The 16,121-nt window shown below is 42.4% G+C and overlaps 1 pseudogene across 1 annotated transcript in view; it reads right to left on the bottom strand.

Annotated features, from left to right (window-relative positions):
* LOC125415264 (large ribosomal subunit protein eL28 pseudogene) overlaps nt 1-7,422 on the bottom strand; it is an 82,725-nt pseudogene extending 75,303 nt beyond the window's left edge. The window contains exon 1 of the transcript XR_015734635.1: nt 7,172-7,422. The product of XR_015734635.1 is annotated as a large ribosomal subunit protein eL28 pseudogene (transcript). The remainder of the gene's footprint in view (nt 1-7,171) is intronic.
* Between the last annotated feature and the right edge of the window lie 8,699 nt (nt 7,423-16,121).

Raw genomic sequence — 16,121 nt, 5'->3', positions numbered from 1 at the left:
GTCACATGGCAATCAATACATAGACTAATAGAATTGTTTTAATTTAAGATATTAAAGTTAGACAGAAATATACTTGAATCATCAGCCAAACAGTGTTGTGATTAATATAGTTTCTGTGTGATAATTAAGGTATGGGCATCCGGGAAATGAAAATGGTCTCTGTTTCCAGTAATTTCTCAGCCACTATTTGATACTTTCAGCCAACATATCCTTGTGGGCTTATTAGAGACCAGACAAAACAATGGGCAACATCCGAGTTTTCAAGAACATCAGAAATGATTCAGTGTCTTCTGTAAACCCTGTCTCAGGACCAGTCACTTCATTCTAGGCTGTGAAAGTGAAGAATATCTATTCATTTTACATATGGAGAAAAAATGACTAATATGAGGACTAAGGGACTGCCGGCCTCTCTGTAGTTCATCATCTGCAGCCACACTTGGGGATGACATGGAGTCACCTTCAAATTGAACTCTAGGATGAAATACAGTGCTTTTGGGTGTGTTCTGTCTAGAACAACTTGACATCAATGGGATATTCCATGACATATTTCCCACTACCAAATAAGAAAAAACAAAAAAACCCAGGGAAATGCAAATTAAAACAACTTTGAGATACCATCTTACACCTGTCAGAACGGCTCAGGAACTAGAAAATATTCCACAACCAGGAGTCAAACATCAACAATTCCTCCCTGTAAGGTGATTGTTTAAGGGATTTTTTTTTGAGTAATAAAAAACTGATTACGTGAGAGGCAAATGCTTGCATTTATTACTTCATGTTGAACAATATTCCATGGAAGGACTCAACCACATTATCATTTCTCACCAATCAGATGATGGTCATCTTGATAGTTTCTACTTCAAGGCTACTCTGAGCATTGATGCTACAACCCCAATGTCCCCTAGCTTCTCTGTGGGCACCTACATTATGTTCTGGAATCACTGGGTCACCTGGGTATGGCTTCTCACTGTGCAACATCATTTTATACCACCAGTAATTCTTGAGGGTCCTCATTTCTCTCAAATTTTAATGAGGTTGTTTTCAGGAAGAATGAACAATTTTGAGTACAAGCAGTAACTGAGTTCTACAGCAGAGGGTGAGTGCTTTAGACCATCATGAGCCTAAACAGGGTGCACTAAGACAGCCCATTTTCACACCACAGTGTGACTGTTGGACTTGTGCTGGAATTAGATGCAGCTAATAATAACTCTTCAAGTCAGAATCACTCAACAAATAAAATCCAGTCCAAGCTGCAAGATCAAGGTAAACAATGCCAAAGTTAGGCAAAGGTAGAGAGAAGATGCTAGCAAGCAATGCAGGTGAGGACAAAGCAGGGAACAGAGAAGACACAGTGAGACCTGTGACCATTGAGTGTGCAGTGATCATTCACTCAGAGCAGGGAAGGGACACGAACACTCAGCAAGCCTATCCTACCTATCAGACTCCTTGATTTACCACAGTGGCCTCCTCCTCCTATCCTGTACTGAATTCCTTTGATTTGGTCAGAGGCCTTTTCTTGCAAATAAATATTTTCCCTCCACAAATACCAGAAAATCATTGAATTACAGTAGTTTTGTGTCCTTTTGTTCTAGAGAGCTAGGTGGATTTGCAGAAAGATGGGCAGCAGCATACAATATTTGATGGATTAAAGCGAATAGGCACAGTACTTTCTCAGTATAATTGGGCTCTAGCATCATTAAAGACAATTCATGACTAAATGAGCATACAAATATACAGAAATACAAACACAGTGATGCTCACAAACACATACCTGCACACATAAACACCCACAGTCACAAAAACACACACAAGCATTTATCCTTACATATATAGGAAACATGGGCAACACAACCACACTCAAACTACACATGGGCACATGTACACACAAAAAAGAACACTACTGTACAATCAACAGGCAGCATAAACACTTACACACACACAAACACACATAGAAATCCACACACACGAATGTGCAGAAATGTAACACAGAACACAGATACACAAACTCAAGACAATAAAACGCACGCACACACACACACACACACACACACACACACTTCTCAACCGAGAATAGCCAGGGAGAAGGTTGCTGCCTTTTGTAAGCTTTTCTGATGCAGCGGGAGGTAGTGGGTCCTCCCTGCTGTCTACAAGGCTATTAAACTAAGCCAGACTCTACTCCTCTGCATGCATTTAATTTCCTTCCATGAACTTTATCCATATTGATATTCACTGACCCCACAGGTGCCAAGATGATCCATCATAGTCTCATCACTAAACCTACCCTGTCACCTCCACAAAAGACCTTGGCAGCTCAAGTGAAAGGAAGTGACCCATGGAACACCCAGGTCAACACTCAGGAAGGTTTCAGCAATTACAGTGCATATAATATGAATTCATCTGCAAGGTCAGTCAGAAGGAGGCTAGGGATGTCACTTAAATTGCTTTTTAGGAATGCAGCTTTCTGCACAACTATGAGAGGGAATCTGTTCTAAGACACAGCCATGCCCATAGCATAGTCAGCAACACAATGTCAGCAAGGAGATGCACCGTGGGATTCCATGCTGTGAAGTTAATGAGACCAACCAGACATTTCCTGTGGTATTAGCTCTGTGTAGTGAAAGGAAAGAAGAAGCCTAGTTTTCATATTTTAAAATGACAGTATTTTGAATTTTGTTATTTATTACAAAACACATAAAAAATAAATATGCATAGAATACAGAGAGAGCTACTATGTCCTTCTTCTTTACAAGCAATTGAAACTTGTAAAAATTGGAAGGGATAAAACAATACAGAAGGTCCACTTTAGAGAGCAGAGGAGATCCAAAGAGTGCAGACCAAGCAGATTAATCGAAACATAAAATTTCAGGGTCCCTGAGAGTCTTGAGCTCAAAGCAATAAAAAGAAGAGAAACAGAGGGCAACTCCAGATGTTATTATCTTGCCTGCAAACAAACACACAAATATACACATCTACATATGCATGCATACATCACACAAAGACAGCATAAACCATAATTTAGCAGAAAAATGAAGAGAACATTATGCTGAATGAACAGTTGAATTTAGATTAAACACATCAGGTGTTTCAACTGAGACCCACAGTGCCACTATCTATCCCTTGGGAACTAAAAATCTCTAGGGGAACACACAACTTAGTCAAATTATGTTGAGTTAATTAAAGAAAATGTTCTCTTCAAGCCTTAGATGTGTCACCACAACCCTCAGTCTATCAAAAGTCCTACATCTATAGTCATTCAGTCAGCTCCAGATGAGAAATGCCAAGTAGAACTGTCCAGAACAACCAACAGAAAACATGGTTGACAAATTGATATTCAGGATTCTTTCAGAGTGAATCAGTGCAATCCCCATCAAAATCTCAACAAAATTCTTCACAGACATTGAGAGAAAAATAATAAACTTTATATGGAAAAACAAAAAGCCCAGGATAGTCACCTTCCTAGATATGGAGGGAGGGGGGAGGAATTTGAACTTTCCACAGGGCAGGAAACCCTGACTGCTCTTAGGACTGGAAAGGGAGGAGGAGAGCGAGTGGGGAGACTGGGAGGGTATTGGGAGGAGGGGCGGAAGTGGAAATTTTTATAAATTAATATTAAGTTTATAAAATAAAAAAGCCCAGGATAGCAAAAACAATCCTATACAATAAAAGTACTTCCACAGGCATTACCATCCCTGACTTCAAACTCTTTTACAGAGCTATAGAATCGATAACTGCTTTGTATTGGCATAAAAACAGAGATGTTGGCCGATAGAATTGAATTGAAGACCTAGATATTAATCTACAAACCTATTAAAAACTTGTTTTCAACAAAGGAGCTAAAATTATACAATGGAAGAAAGAAGCATCTTTAACAAATGGTGCCAGCATAACTGGATGTCAACTTGTACAAGAATGAAAATAGATCCATATGTATCACCATGCACAAAACTCAAGTCCAAATGGATTAAAGACATCAGTATGAATCTGACCACACTGAACCTGATAGAAGAAAAAGTGGGAAGTAGGATGCAACACATGGGCACAGGAGACCACTTCCTAGGTAGAACCCTAGTAGCACAGACATCAAGAGCAACAGTGGGACCCCCTGAAACAGAAGCTTCTTTAAAGCAAAGGACACTGTCATTAAGATAAAAAGGCATCCTACAGAATGGGAGAAGATCTTCACCAAGTCAGCATCAGACAAAGGTCTGATCTCCAAAATATATAAAGAACTCAAGAAACTAGACATTAAAACTCTAATAAACCCAATTAAAAAATGGGGTACTGAACTGAACAGAGAATTCTCAACAGAAGTTCAAATGACCAAAAGACACTTAAGGTCATGCTCAACTTCCTTAGTGATCAGGGAAATGCAAATAAAAACAACCCTGAAATACCATCTTACACCTGTTAGAATGGCTAAGATCAAAAACACCAATGATAGCCTATGCTGGAGAGGATGTGGAGTAATGGGAACACTCATACGTTGCTGGTATTGTTTGAACACTCAAACTTGTGCAACCACTTTGGAAATCATCAGTGTGGCAGTTTCTCAGGAAACTGGGAGTTAACCTACCTCAGGATCCAGCAATTCCACTCTTGGGAATATACCCAAGAGATGCCCTATCATACTACAAAAGCATTTGTTCAACTATGTTCATAGCAGCACTATTTGTAATAGCCAGAACATGGAAACAACCTAGGTGCACCTTAATAGAAGAATGGATAAAGAAGATGTGGCACATATACACATTAAAGTTTTACTCAGCTGTAAAAAACAATGACATCTTGAATTTTCATGCAAATGGATGGAAATAGAAAACACTTTCCTGAGTGAGGTAACCCAGACCCAAAAAGATGAATATGGTTTGTACTCACTCATAAGTGGATTCTAACCATAATCAAAGGACATTGAACCTAAATTCATGATCCTAGAGAAGCTATATAAGAAGGTGAACCCAAAGAAAAACATACAGTTATCCACCTGGATATTGGAAGTAGACAAGATTGCCAGGGAAAAGTTGTGAGTATGGGTTGCGGGTTGGGTGGGGGTAAGGGAAAATGGGGAGAGAGAAGGGAGAAGAGGAGGATTAGAGAGAGTTTGGGGGAATAGGATGGTTGAGATGGAGGAAGGGTGGATATGGGAGCAGGGAAGTAGATATCTTGATTAAGGGAGTCATTTTAGGGTTGACAAGAGACTTGGCTCTAGAGGGGTTCCCAGGTGTCCAAGGAGATGTCCCCAGCTAGGTACTTGGGCAGCAGAGGAGAGGGCGCCTGAACTGACCTTATCCCATAGCCACACTGACGAATGTCTTGCATATCACCATAGAGATAGAGACAGAGACCCACACTGGAGCACTGCACTGAGCTCCCAAGGTCCAAATGAAGAGCAAAAGGAGGGAGAACATGAACAAGGAAGTCAGGACCACGAGGTGTGCATCCATCAATGGAGACAGTGGGACTGATCTAATGGGAGCTCACCAAGGCCAGCTGGACTGGGACTGATGGAGCATGTGATCAAATTGGACTCTCTGAATGTGGCCAACAATGAGCACTGACTGAGAAGCCAATGATAATGGCACTGAGTTTTGATTCTACTGCATGTACTGGCTTTTTGGGAGCCTAGTCTGTTTGGATGCACACCTTCCTAGGCCTGGATGGAGAGGGGAGGGCCTTGGAATTCCCACAAGGCAGGGCACCCTGACTTCTCTTAGGACTGTAGAGAGAGGGGGAGTGGGAGGGAAATGGGAGAAGGTGGAAATTATTAATAAATAAATAAATAAATAAATAATAAATAAATAGTTGAGCAAAGGAAATAGAACACACTGGGATACAGGAAAAATTGAGCAGACCACACACCCCTATCTAAATTTGACAAGAGAACCACGCACTTGGCATTGGCACTGGGCACTTGACACTGCCACTCACTTGGCATTGGCACCTGACCTTCCAATCTTCTTCTTATCTGTGATCTCAGGTGACCTCTGCTAAGCAAATGAACCACAGATCACTGATCTCATCAATGAAAGCTCTTTGTTATTCTGTAAGTAGCTTCTTGCACAGCAGCCCTTTAACCATAATGAAATGTAGGTGCGTGATATGTAACTGATCCATCTCTTTCAATGGAGAACAGTTTCCAGCAGAGCAGGAAGCTTTGCTTGTCAATCATACAGTTTCTTGCAAGAACATAACTCTCCAGAGAGACTTGTGAATGATCACAGAAATGAACAATAGCATGTTATGTAGATGACGGTCTGGATGGGTGGTTAGATGGTCACATGTGTGTCTCTATGTTTATGGTTGAACAGGTGAGCAACTTGCCTCTGTTGCTTCAGTCTACCTGATGCTGCACAGCACAGGGGTCACAGACCATCTCATGGGCATCCTTCAAGAGTTTCTGCACCTCCTTACAGAACCCTTGCAGTCCAATTTGCCTCTGCAATGGCTTTCTCTTCTTGAGTTTCAACACAAGTACATTATTTTTCAGCTCAGTCAAATCTCGTTGGACCAGGCTGTGGAGGTAACCGAACCACCATCCAACCATAGTGAGTCCCATCCAACCTCTATTTTCCATCCTTTCTTTCAAGCAGCACCAGCCCTAAAATGTCCCAGACCCCAGAAATAACAAGACTAGAGCTCGCACTAGACACGCCAGTATCAGTCAGATACAGTCCAAACCCAGAGAACAACCAAATTCCAGAAAATTTAAACTACTTATGAAAACCTTGGCAACAAAAGTAATAATGTGCTCCTGAGAACAAGGTACAACACACCTGTGCTTAACTCTTCATAGTACTGGGAAAACATCATCCCATAGAGGGCAAACATTCTCTGAAGGGGGAGCGGGGCAGAAGTCCCAATAGGAATACGAATTCTGTCTGCAGGTCCCATGGAAACCAAATCTGTGAAAGCAATGGCAGAGCCGAAGAGGCCCTGAGCTGCCTGACACCCCTTTCATTTTGCAAACCATTTTTCTATCTAGGGGTCCCTATCTAGGACAGTCCTGGGAGGGACTCACGGCCTTTTAGCAAAAGTGAGTTCAAGAGGCATAATTCCAAATGCCACAAGGCAGACTGCTTGCTAAGAGGCAGTAAAGCTAGAACCAGAATTATCACTTTGGGCTAAAGACAAAGAAGGCAGAATCAGCCCCTTATAAGCTAAATCAGGCGCTTACCTGACTGACTTGTTCTCCTTTCTCAGCTGCTGGCACTTGTCCAAGGCTTCACTGATCTCTGTGGGCCATTTCCGCAGGTCCAACATCACCTGATTTTGCTCCATTTTCATGTCAAAAGAATTCAGCCTGAGGTAGGGCACGGCCCCAGGAGAAAAGAACCCATGAGCACAGGACTCAAGGATCATAAGAAATCAGTCTGTGTCCTGACTTCGCCTGCTCAGTGGATGCCACAGTGTGGTACATGTACACTGTGACCGTATGGGGCTTATGATTTAACTTACTATCATGTCCCCAGGCCGAAAGAGGCAGGTGTCTAAAGTGTGTGAGTTATCCAGGACCTTCAGTGGTATTGGAGTTACAGATTAATTCTCTATGAAGTTCCCAGAACTCTGTGCTGGAAATTTGTACCCAAAAAGAACCTATGATGATATTTCTCTTGTCTTCAGAAAAGGGATTCTCATTGGTGCCTATTGATGTTTAGAGTCATAAAGTATACAAGAAGTATTTGCAGAGAGTTGACCCAACTTCAGTATGGCTTTATGAACTCCACAGGGAATTTCAATATTCTACCAAGGTGAGTACAGTGTTCTGCTGATCAAAGCGGGGCTTTCTGGCCTCAGCACTGACTGGCATGCCCTGGAAACTGTGAGAATGACAATTCCTCATGTCCTGCCACAGACCCCAGGCTCCCAGGAGTACACACATACACATGACTTCTACCCCCCCACACACACCACCACATACAATCAGGATGCCCACAACATGCAGGGAGGAGGCATTGTCTCACAGTTTAAAGACGAAGCCCAGAGAGGAGAGGGGATGAGCTTTGGGCCTTGCAGTGTCACACTGAGAAGGATGAATGGGCCAGGCCCCTCCAGCTACTGTCAGGAGCTTTTAGCACACATTCATCTGCTGGTCAAGTACAAAGACTCACCACAAACTCACAGGACCTAACATGTCCCACAGGCCAGCACCTGTCAAGGCCTTATTTAATGCTTTATGAGAGCTCATACATTACTCTTCCTACTCCCAAACTGCAATTTGGGCCACAGGCTCTACTTTTCATTGGAGAAAGCAGAATATTCTTTGTCCCAACTCAAAACTACCAGGTTCCAAGTGCTGCCTCTCCTATGCTCTAATGAAATAGTTTAAGTTACAGGACAGCCTGAGGTTCAACTTCCTGATCCTCAGGGAAGTTTGGCTTAACAATGTGGTATCAAGATGGTGAGCAGGGAACTGGGCCTAGTGAGTACATGTTGTTCTAATTCAAGGTGAAGAGTTGGGATGGTATATCTCCAGTAGTCCCTTCAAGTATATAAACAAAAATGAACCTGCATACTAGAATGTGATAGGGCCAGGAGAGTCCACGATGAGTCCCAAGAAGAATTCTGAGGAAGAGGCAATGCTAGAGACCCTGTTAGGTACCTGAAAAGCAAATAATAATAATAATAATAATAATAATAATAATAATAATGAAAATAAATAAAGCAAAAAAAAAAGCTATCCTCATCCTGTCGTCCATGAGCTTTGGTCTCTGCCCTAAACTACCATGGTTAGGCTTGTGCCTGACTGCCTAATGCAGTATCCTGTTGTTCAAAGGCAAAAGCTATCCTGGCCATGTAGATTTGTAAGACAGTGTCACCTCATATCTGATGTGATGCAGGTAAGTACTGTTATCCCTAGAGCTTAGAGATACCAAGTCCTGATTAAATGTGTCCAGGGCCAACATCTGAGACTTTGGTGCATGGCCAGGGTGTTTCCTTCCCTTATTATTATCATCAGATTTCCACAGAAACTGAAGGAATCCACTATGATGAAGTGTAGCAACAACCTACGCTGAGAGGGACACATAATTAGTCACTCTTTTGCTCCTACTATCCTTCCTTCTCATTCTGAATGAGATTAAGGATCACACAGAAAAGCAACTGCAGGTTACACAACCTATGTATCTCCCAAACGAATCATCAGAAACCATGTACTCTGGACACGCTTTTAGGGCATCCAGAGAACCAGCATATGCTCATTGCTTCCCAGAAGCTCCCAGATGCTATCCCCCACTACTGGAAGGCCCAACTCAAGCTCCATCTTTTTTAGGAACAACCCCATTCCCTGTCTAGGAATACCCGTGCCTTCCCCAAAACGATTTATTTGTCCATGTTTTACACTGACCCTGAAGGCTAGCTTCCTTCTTCCTGTCTCTTCTCTCCCCATGTTCTCCATTCTCTCTCCAAAGCAGCCTTGCAGTCTTGCCAACATGTTTAAGGGCACTGAAAGATTATCCCACAGTCGCTTGGTGATCCCAGAACACTGGTGACATCACAGGGAATACGAAGGACACTTCAGAATACAATAGAATGTCCAGAGAAGGCAATACAAGGGTCCTCAGCAGCAGCCCTAACATGCCTGCCTGCTAGATATTCTGTAATTCACTGGAAGCCATACTGCCATTACCAGGATGCTTATCAGAAACACAAAGTAAGATCTTCATCACCTCCTCATTACAAAGTCAGAGATCTCTCTCTGCTTCAATAGAATATATTTACTACTTCATGTATTGGAAGTTGAAGACTCACTTCCAAACACATTCGAGATAGTGGCTCATCCCCTTCTTAAGATATTCAATCAATAACACGAGAAATAAAGGTTTCTAGGTAATTAAGTCATGCTTGTGGGGAGGGAAGTTCAGTTCAGTGAAGGTAACAAGCACATTAGGAAGGCTCCACAAGACTGTAACAATAGCCTTGTGTGTGATGGAAGATTGTGGGTGTGATGTCCTGTTGAACAAAGATAAGTCACATAGTTGATGTAAATTACCTCTGAATTTCAGCAGAAAATATTTCAGCCATCCTAAGTTAGAAAATGCGTGATCAACTTGAGACAGTTCAGGCTAGAAAAACTAGGAATTGAGGCTCCCCAGGGGAGTCCTCAACACAAGAGCAGGCACTTCCATGAAAAGTAATGGATCATTCCTGCACTCACGTTTAAGGAAGGATTAGTGGCTAGTGAGGGACCACACACTGATATGCAAAAGAATTTCCCAAAAATCAAATTTCTCATAGTCCTGGGGAGGGTATGTAGGGTATCATTACTATGGTGCTTCATCTAGAGCTACACAAAATCCAAATTCCTTGATCTGGAGCCACCTATGACAATGCACTTGTCCTTAGAATAGCAGAAACTGTCATTTTAAATATTAATATTCATTGGAGCATGAAAGGGGAAGGAAAAGGAGACACACACAGATCCAGTTGTAATCTTTTACCCTAGACATTTCCTGGAGCCCCACTTCACACTTTTGAATTTACTGGGAGGCCTGAAATGAAGAACTAGCACCATGTTCAGCAAGTCTTGACTGTGGCTTCAGAAGTGTACTTGGTGGACCCCAGAACAAATGAGTGATGTGGGGTAAACTATGTCCATTCACATGTTATATCACACTGAAACCATGATAGGCAAGGTCAGGTATCTAGGTTATCTCAGTAATTCCCATTTTCAGAAGTCAATAGACCACCTTTGCCCTACACATTACCTCATCTCAGTCAAACTTGATACACTGAAGGATGCTCAGAGAGTGACTAACAGATGAGACTTTGCCCAAGCAGGTTCTGAAAGACCAAACTAGAGTCTCCCCCTCTGTTGACATCAGTTCTCCTTTCTTTCTGTAGGGAGTTGAGTGTCTCTCAAAAGTGACCTCTGATTTCCTGTCTTCCTGAACAAGGTGACTCAGAGGACAAACTCCTAAGGCTTATTCAGTGCTGCAGAGGATGCACCTTGGCCTTACAGTCGTCAGCCATGTGCTTTCAGAAACATGGCGATAATTGCTATGGTCTCAATCACTCAGGTAGTGTAGGAATGCCCAAATCACTTGTTTGATGCTTCAGACTCTCACGCTAATGGAGGAGTCATTCAGGGGCAGAACATAGTACCCAGATTCACAAAGCTATCCTTTTTCACAAAGTGACATCCCAGGACACCCAGAGCTGATAAGAAGGGGCAGTCTTTGTCCAAGTCTACTGGCCTAATAGCTCTCAGTCTGAACTGGAGATCTGTGTGCCACCCAGAGCTGGAAGTGAGAACCTTTAGAGTCACTAGAAGACAGCAGCACTTGGTGCCTCAGTCTGGCTAATGGCTGTGATGTACAGCATGACAACCTAAGGCATTTCCAGGACACTCTCCCTTCCCTATTATTACTGGCACACAATTTAAAGGACTCCAGTGGGGGCGAAGTGCAGTGGTGGTTTTGAAATCTCATTAATTCATTTGTGTGTTCTTCTCCAATCAGAGTGAATGCAGAGGGCTCCCATATTTCTCAATTCCTGACTCTGTCAAACTAGCCATCGTTAATCATTGATGTGGATCAGCCCTTTAGGAAGTCAGAGAAGCAAGATAGGCCCATTGCATCCCAGAAACCCCCAATTCCTGAGCTCTAGCCCTGGAAGGCTCAAGGCTATCACATCCAGAAAGCTTCCTAGTCCCTGCCCTGAACTCACCGTGTCTTTCCCAGGACCATTTATTTCTCCATATTTTCCAATGAGACTGAGGGCCTGCTTTCTTCTTCCCCACTCTGGTCTCTTCATGCTGTCAATTCTCTCCCCCAAGTAGACTCCTCAGTCTAGACAACATGTCTATAGGCAAACTGTATAGGCACTGAACAAATGCCCTGAGGGAACTTAGTGTTGCTACAACACTAGTGACATCACAGGGAATGCTAAGAAGTGTCCAGGATACAACAGAATTTTCAGAGAAGGAACTACTGATGTCACGGATACAGCCTTTGCCTCCTTGCTAATTATTGCTCCATGAAAAGAATAGAAGCAGAGGTTTTCTTTTCATGAGTCTCTCCTGTGATATAGGGAAAGTCATTCACCACCTTTTCCTTTCAAAGCTAGAGATTTCTCTGCTTTATTAGAATCATTTCTCTGCTTCAGTCATGGAGAGTTGAATGCTCACTTTATAAGCACTGCCCAAGAATGGCCCTTTCCCTCCTGAACATCCATACCCAATTATATGAGAAATAAAGCATGCCAAGAATTAGGTCAAGATGATATGGAGAATGAGGAATGAGTCCTCTTAAGTGAACAAGCACCTTGGCAAGGCTAAGGTTAAGGGAAGGTGGCCACTGTGTAAGTGAGCTGAGTGTTATGAGACTCAAAGTGCTTTAAATTATTCTCTCTACATGCCTGTGTATTGGACAGGCCTTTTTAGAATAACGGAAATTTTAAAATAAATCTGTGTAGTATGACGGGCCAGCTTGTTGGGGTATCTGTTCCTGCCCGGCACCCCAACAAGTCAGCAAGTCCCAAAGAAAATCTCACAGAGTCTACATTAGGTTATAAACTGATTGGCCCATTAGGTCAGGCTTCTTGTTAACTCTTATAACATATATTACCCCATTATCCTTATCTATGTTAGCCACGTGGGCTCAGTAGCTTTCTCAGTGTGACAGCTTACATGTTGCCTCTTAGGTGGTCTGCACAGGAATGGCTGAGGGACCTCCCTGCTTCCCAGAATTCTCCTGTTCTCATTGCATCACCTCTACTTCCTGTCTGGTTTTCCAGCCTATACTGCCTGCCTGGCCAATCAGCGTTTTATTAAAATATGATTGACAGAATACAGACAATTCTCCCGCATCAAATCTGTCTAAATATTGAAAAGAGAATTATAAAAATGGCTGATAAGCTGTGCTCCAGCTAGTCCAACAATGAATGGCTATGAATGGAAAGTCCATGAATTCAGGAATTGCTCAGTCCAGAAGACTGAGTGTCTCAGCTGGTCTGCAGTGTGTGCTGGAATCTTACAGAAGTAGGCTCTGATGCCAGGGAGGGAATGGATGTGCTAACAAGGCAAAAGCAAACAGGGATAGAGGAAAATCTTCCTTCTCTCATGTCCTTATAGAGGCCTCTAGCAGAAGAAGTGGTCCAGACTACATCTGGATTAAAGATCTGAATTAAAGGTGTCACTTCCTATCTCAAAGAATTAGACTAAATTAGTTATTTCTTAGGCAAAGGGATAAAGAAAATGTTGACAATTAATGCAGATGAGGACAAAGCATGGGGACAGAGAAGACACAGTGAGCCCCCTGACCATTGAGTGTGCAGTGATCAATCACTCAGAGCAGGGAAGAGAGAGACACGAACACTCAGCAAGCCTATCCTGCCTCTCAGACACCTTGATTTACCAAAGTGGCCTACTCCTCCTATCCTGTACCACATTCCTTTGATTTGCTCAGAAGCCTTTTCTTGTAGATAAATATTTTCCCTCTACAAATGCCGTTAAAAATATTGAATTACAGTAGATTTGTGTCATTTTGTTCTAGAGAGCTAGGTGAACTTGCAGAAAGATGGGCAGCAGCATACAATATTTGATGGGTGTAAAGTGAGCAGGCACAGTACTTTCTCAATATACATGGGCTCTAGCATAATTAAAGAGAATTCATGAGTAAGTGAGCATACAAATCTACAGAAATACAAACACAGAGATGCACACAAACAAATACCTGCACCTATACACTCACACTCACACAAACCCACACAAACACTTACCCTTACATATACAGAAGACATGAGCAATACAATGTACTCTAAGTACACATGGACACACACACACACACACACACACACACAGACACTACTGTACAAACAACAGGCAGCAGAAATACTCATAGACACACACAAACATGCATAGAAATCCACACACACAGAGATGTGCAGAAATGTACCACACAAAACAGACACAGATACACAGTCTCAACACACACACACAAAGCAAATATGCACACACACACAAAACGCACACACATACACACACACAACACACACACACACACATACACACACACACACACACACTTATGAACCCAGAATAACCAGGGAGAAAATTGCTGCCTTTCATAACCTTTCCTGATGCAGCAGGAGGAAGTGGGTCCTCCCTGCTGTCTACAAGGCTATAAGAATAAGCCAGGCTCTGCTCCCCTAACCTGCACTTACTTTTCCTTCCATGAACTTTATCCATATTGATATCCACTCACCCACAGGTGCCAAGATGATCCATCATAGTCTCATCACTAAACCTACCCTGTTGCCTCCACAAAAAGACCTTGGCAGCTCAAGTGAAAGAAAATGACCCATGGTCAACATTCAGGAAAGTTTCAACAATTACAGTGCATATAATATGAATTCATCCCCAAGGTCAGTCAGAAAGAGGCTAGTGATGTCACCTACCTTGCTTTTCAGGAATGCAGCTCTCTGCACAACTATGAGAGAGAATCAGTTTTAAGATACATCCATGTACATGATTCAGTCAGCAACACTGTCAGCAAGGAGATGCACTGGGGAATTTCATGCTGTGAAGTCAATGAGACAAACCAGACATTTCCTGTGGTGTTAACTCTGTGCAGTGAAAAGAAAAAAGTCTACTTTTCATTTATTAAAATGACAGTATTGTTAGAATTTTTTATTTATTACAAAACACACAAAAATAAATATGCATAAAGTACAGAGAGAGATACTATGTCCTTATTCTTCACAATCAATTGAAACTTGTAAAAATTGGAAGGGATAAAACAATACAGAAGGTCCACTTTAGAGAGCAGAGGTGATCCAAAGAGTGCTGACCAAGCAGATCAACCAAAACATAAAATTTCAGGATCCCTGAGAGTCTTGAGCTCAAAACAATAAGGAAAAGAGATATAAAGGACAACTCCAGATATCATTATCCAGTCTGCAAACAAACACACAAAAGTACACATCTACACATGCATGCATACATCACATAAAGACAAGATAAACCATAATTTAGCAGAAAAATGAAGAGAACATTATTCTGAATGAACAGTTGAATTTAGATTATGCACATCGGGTGTTACAACTGAGACCCATAATGCTACAATCCATCCCTTGGGAACTAAAAATTTCTAGGGGAGCACACAACTTAGTCAATCTATGTTGAGTTGATTAAAGAAAATGTTCTCTTGAAGCCTTAGATGTGTCACCCCAACCCTCAGTCTATCAAAAGTCCTACAACTATAGTCATCCAGTCAGCTCCAGATGAGAAAGTCCAGGGAGAACTGTCCAGGACCAGCCACAGAAAACATGGCTGACAAATTGATATTCAGGATTCTTTCTGTGTGAACCAAGAGTTGAACAAAGGGAATAAGAACACATTGTGGTGGAACATACACACATTAGAGTTTTACTCAGCGGTAAAATACAATGACATCTTGAATTTTGCATGCAAATGGATGGAAATAGAAAACGCTTTACTGAGTGAGGTAACCCAGACCCAAAAAGAGGAATATGGTATGTACTCACTCATAAGTGGATTCTAGCCTTAATTAAAGGTCTTTGAGCCCATAATTCGTTATCCTAGAAAAGCTAAATAAGAAGGTGAACCTGAAGAAAATCATATAGTTATCCTCCTGGATATTGGATTTAGACAAGATTGCCAGGTAAACTTGGTTGCACGGGGCATGGGGGGGTTGAAGTAAGGAGAGATGGTTGGAGAGAAGGGAGAGGGGGAGGATTGCAGAAGGTTTGGGGGAATGGGATGGGGGAGGGAGGAAGGTTGGATGTGGGAGCAGGGAGGTGTGTATCTCAACTAAGGGAGCCATTTTGGGGTTTGCAAGAGACTTGATTCTGGAGAGGTTCTCAGGCCCAAGGAGAGGTTCCCAGATTGTTCCCTGGGCAGCAGAGGAGAGGGTGCCTGAACTGGCCTTAGCCTATAACCATACTGATGAATATTTTGTATATCACCATAGATCCTTCATCGGGCGATGGATGGAGATAGAGACAGAGACACACATTGGAACACTGAACTTAACTCCCTAGGTCCAAATGAGAAGCAGATGGAGGGAGAGTGTGAGCAAGGAAGGCAGGATCGGAGGGAACCTTCATCTGACGATGGATGGAGATGGAGACAGAGACCCACACTGGAGCACTGGACTGAGCCCCCA

Source organism: Myodes glareolus, chromosome 12, assembly GCF_982192425.1.
Source record: "Myodes glareolus chromosome 12, mMyoGla1.1, whole genome shotgun sequence".
NCBI classification, from domain to species: domain Eukaryota; kingdom Metazoa; phylum Chordata; class Mammalia; order Rodentia; family Cricetidae; genus Myodes; species Myodes glareolus.
This window is presented reverse-complemented; position numbering and strand designations above follow the sequence as displayed.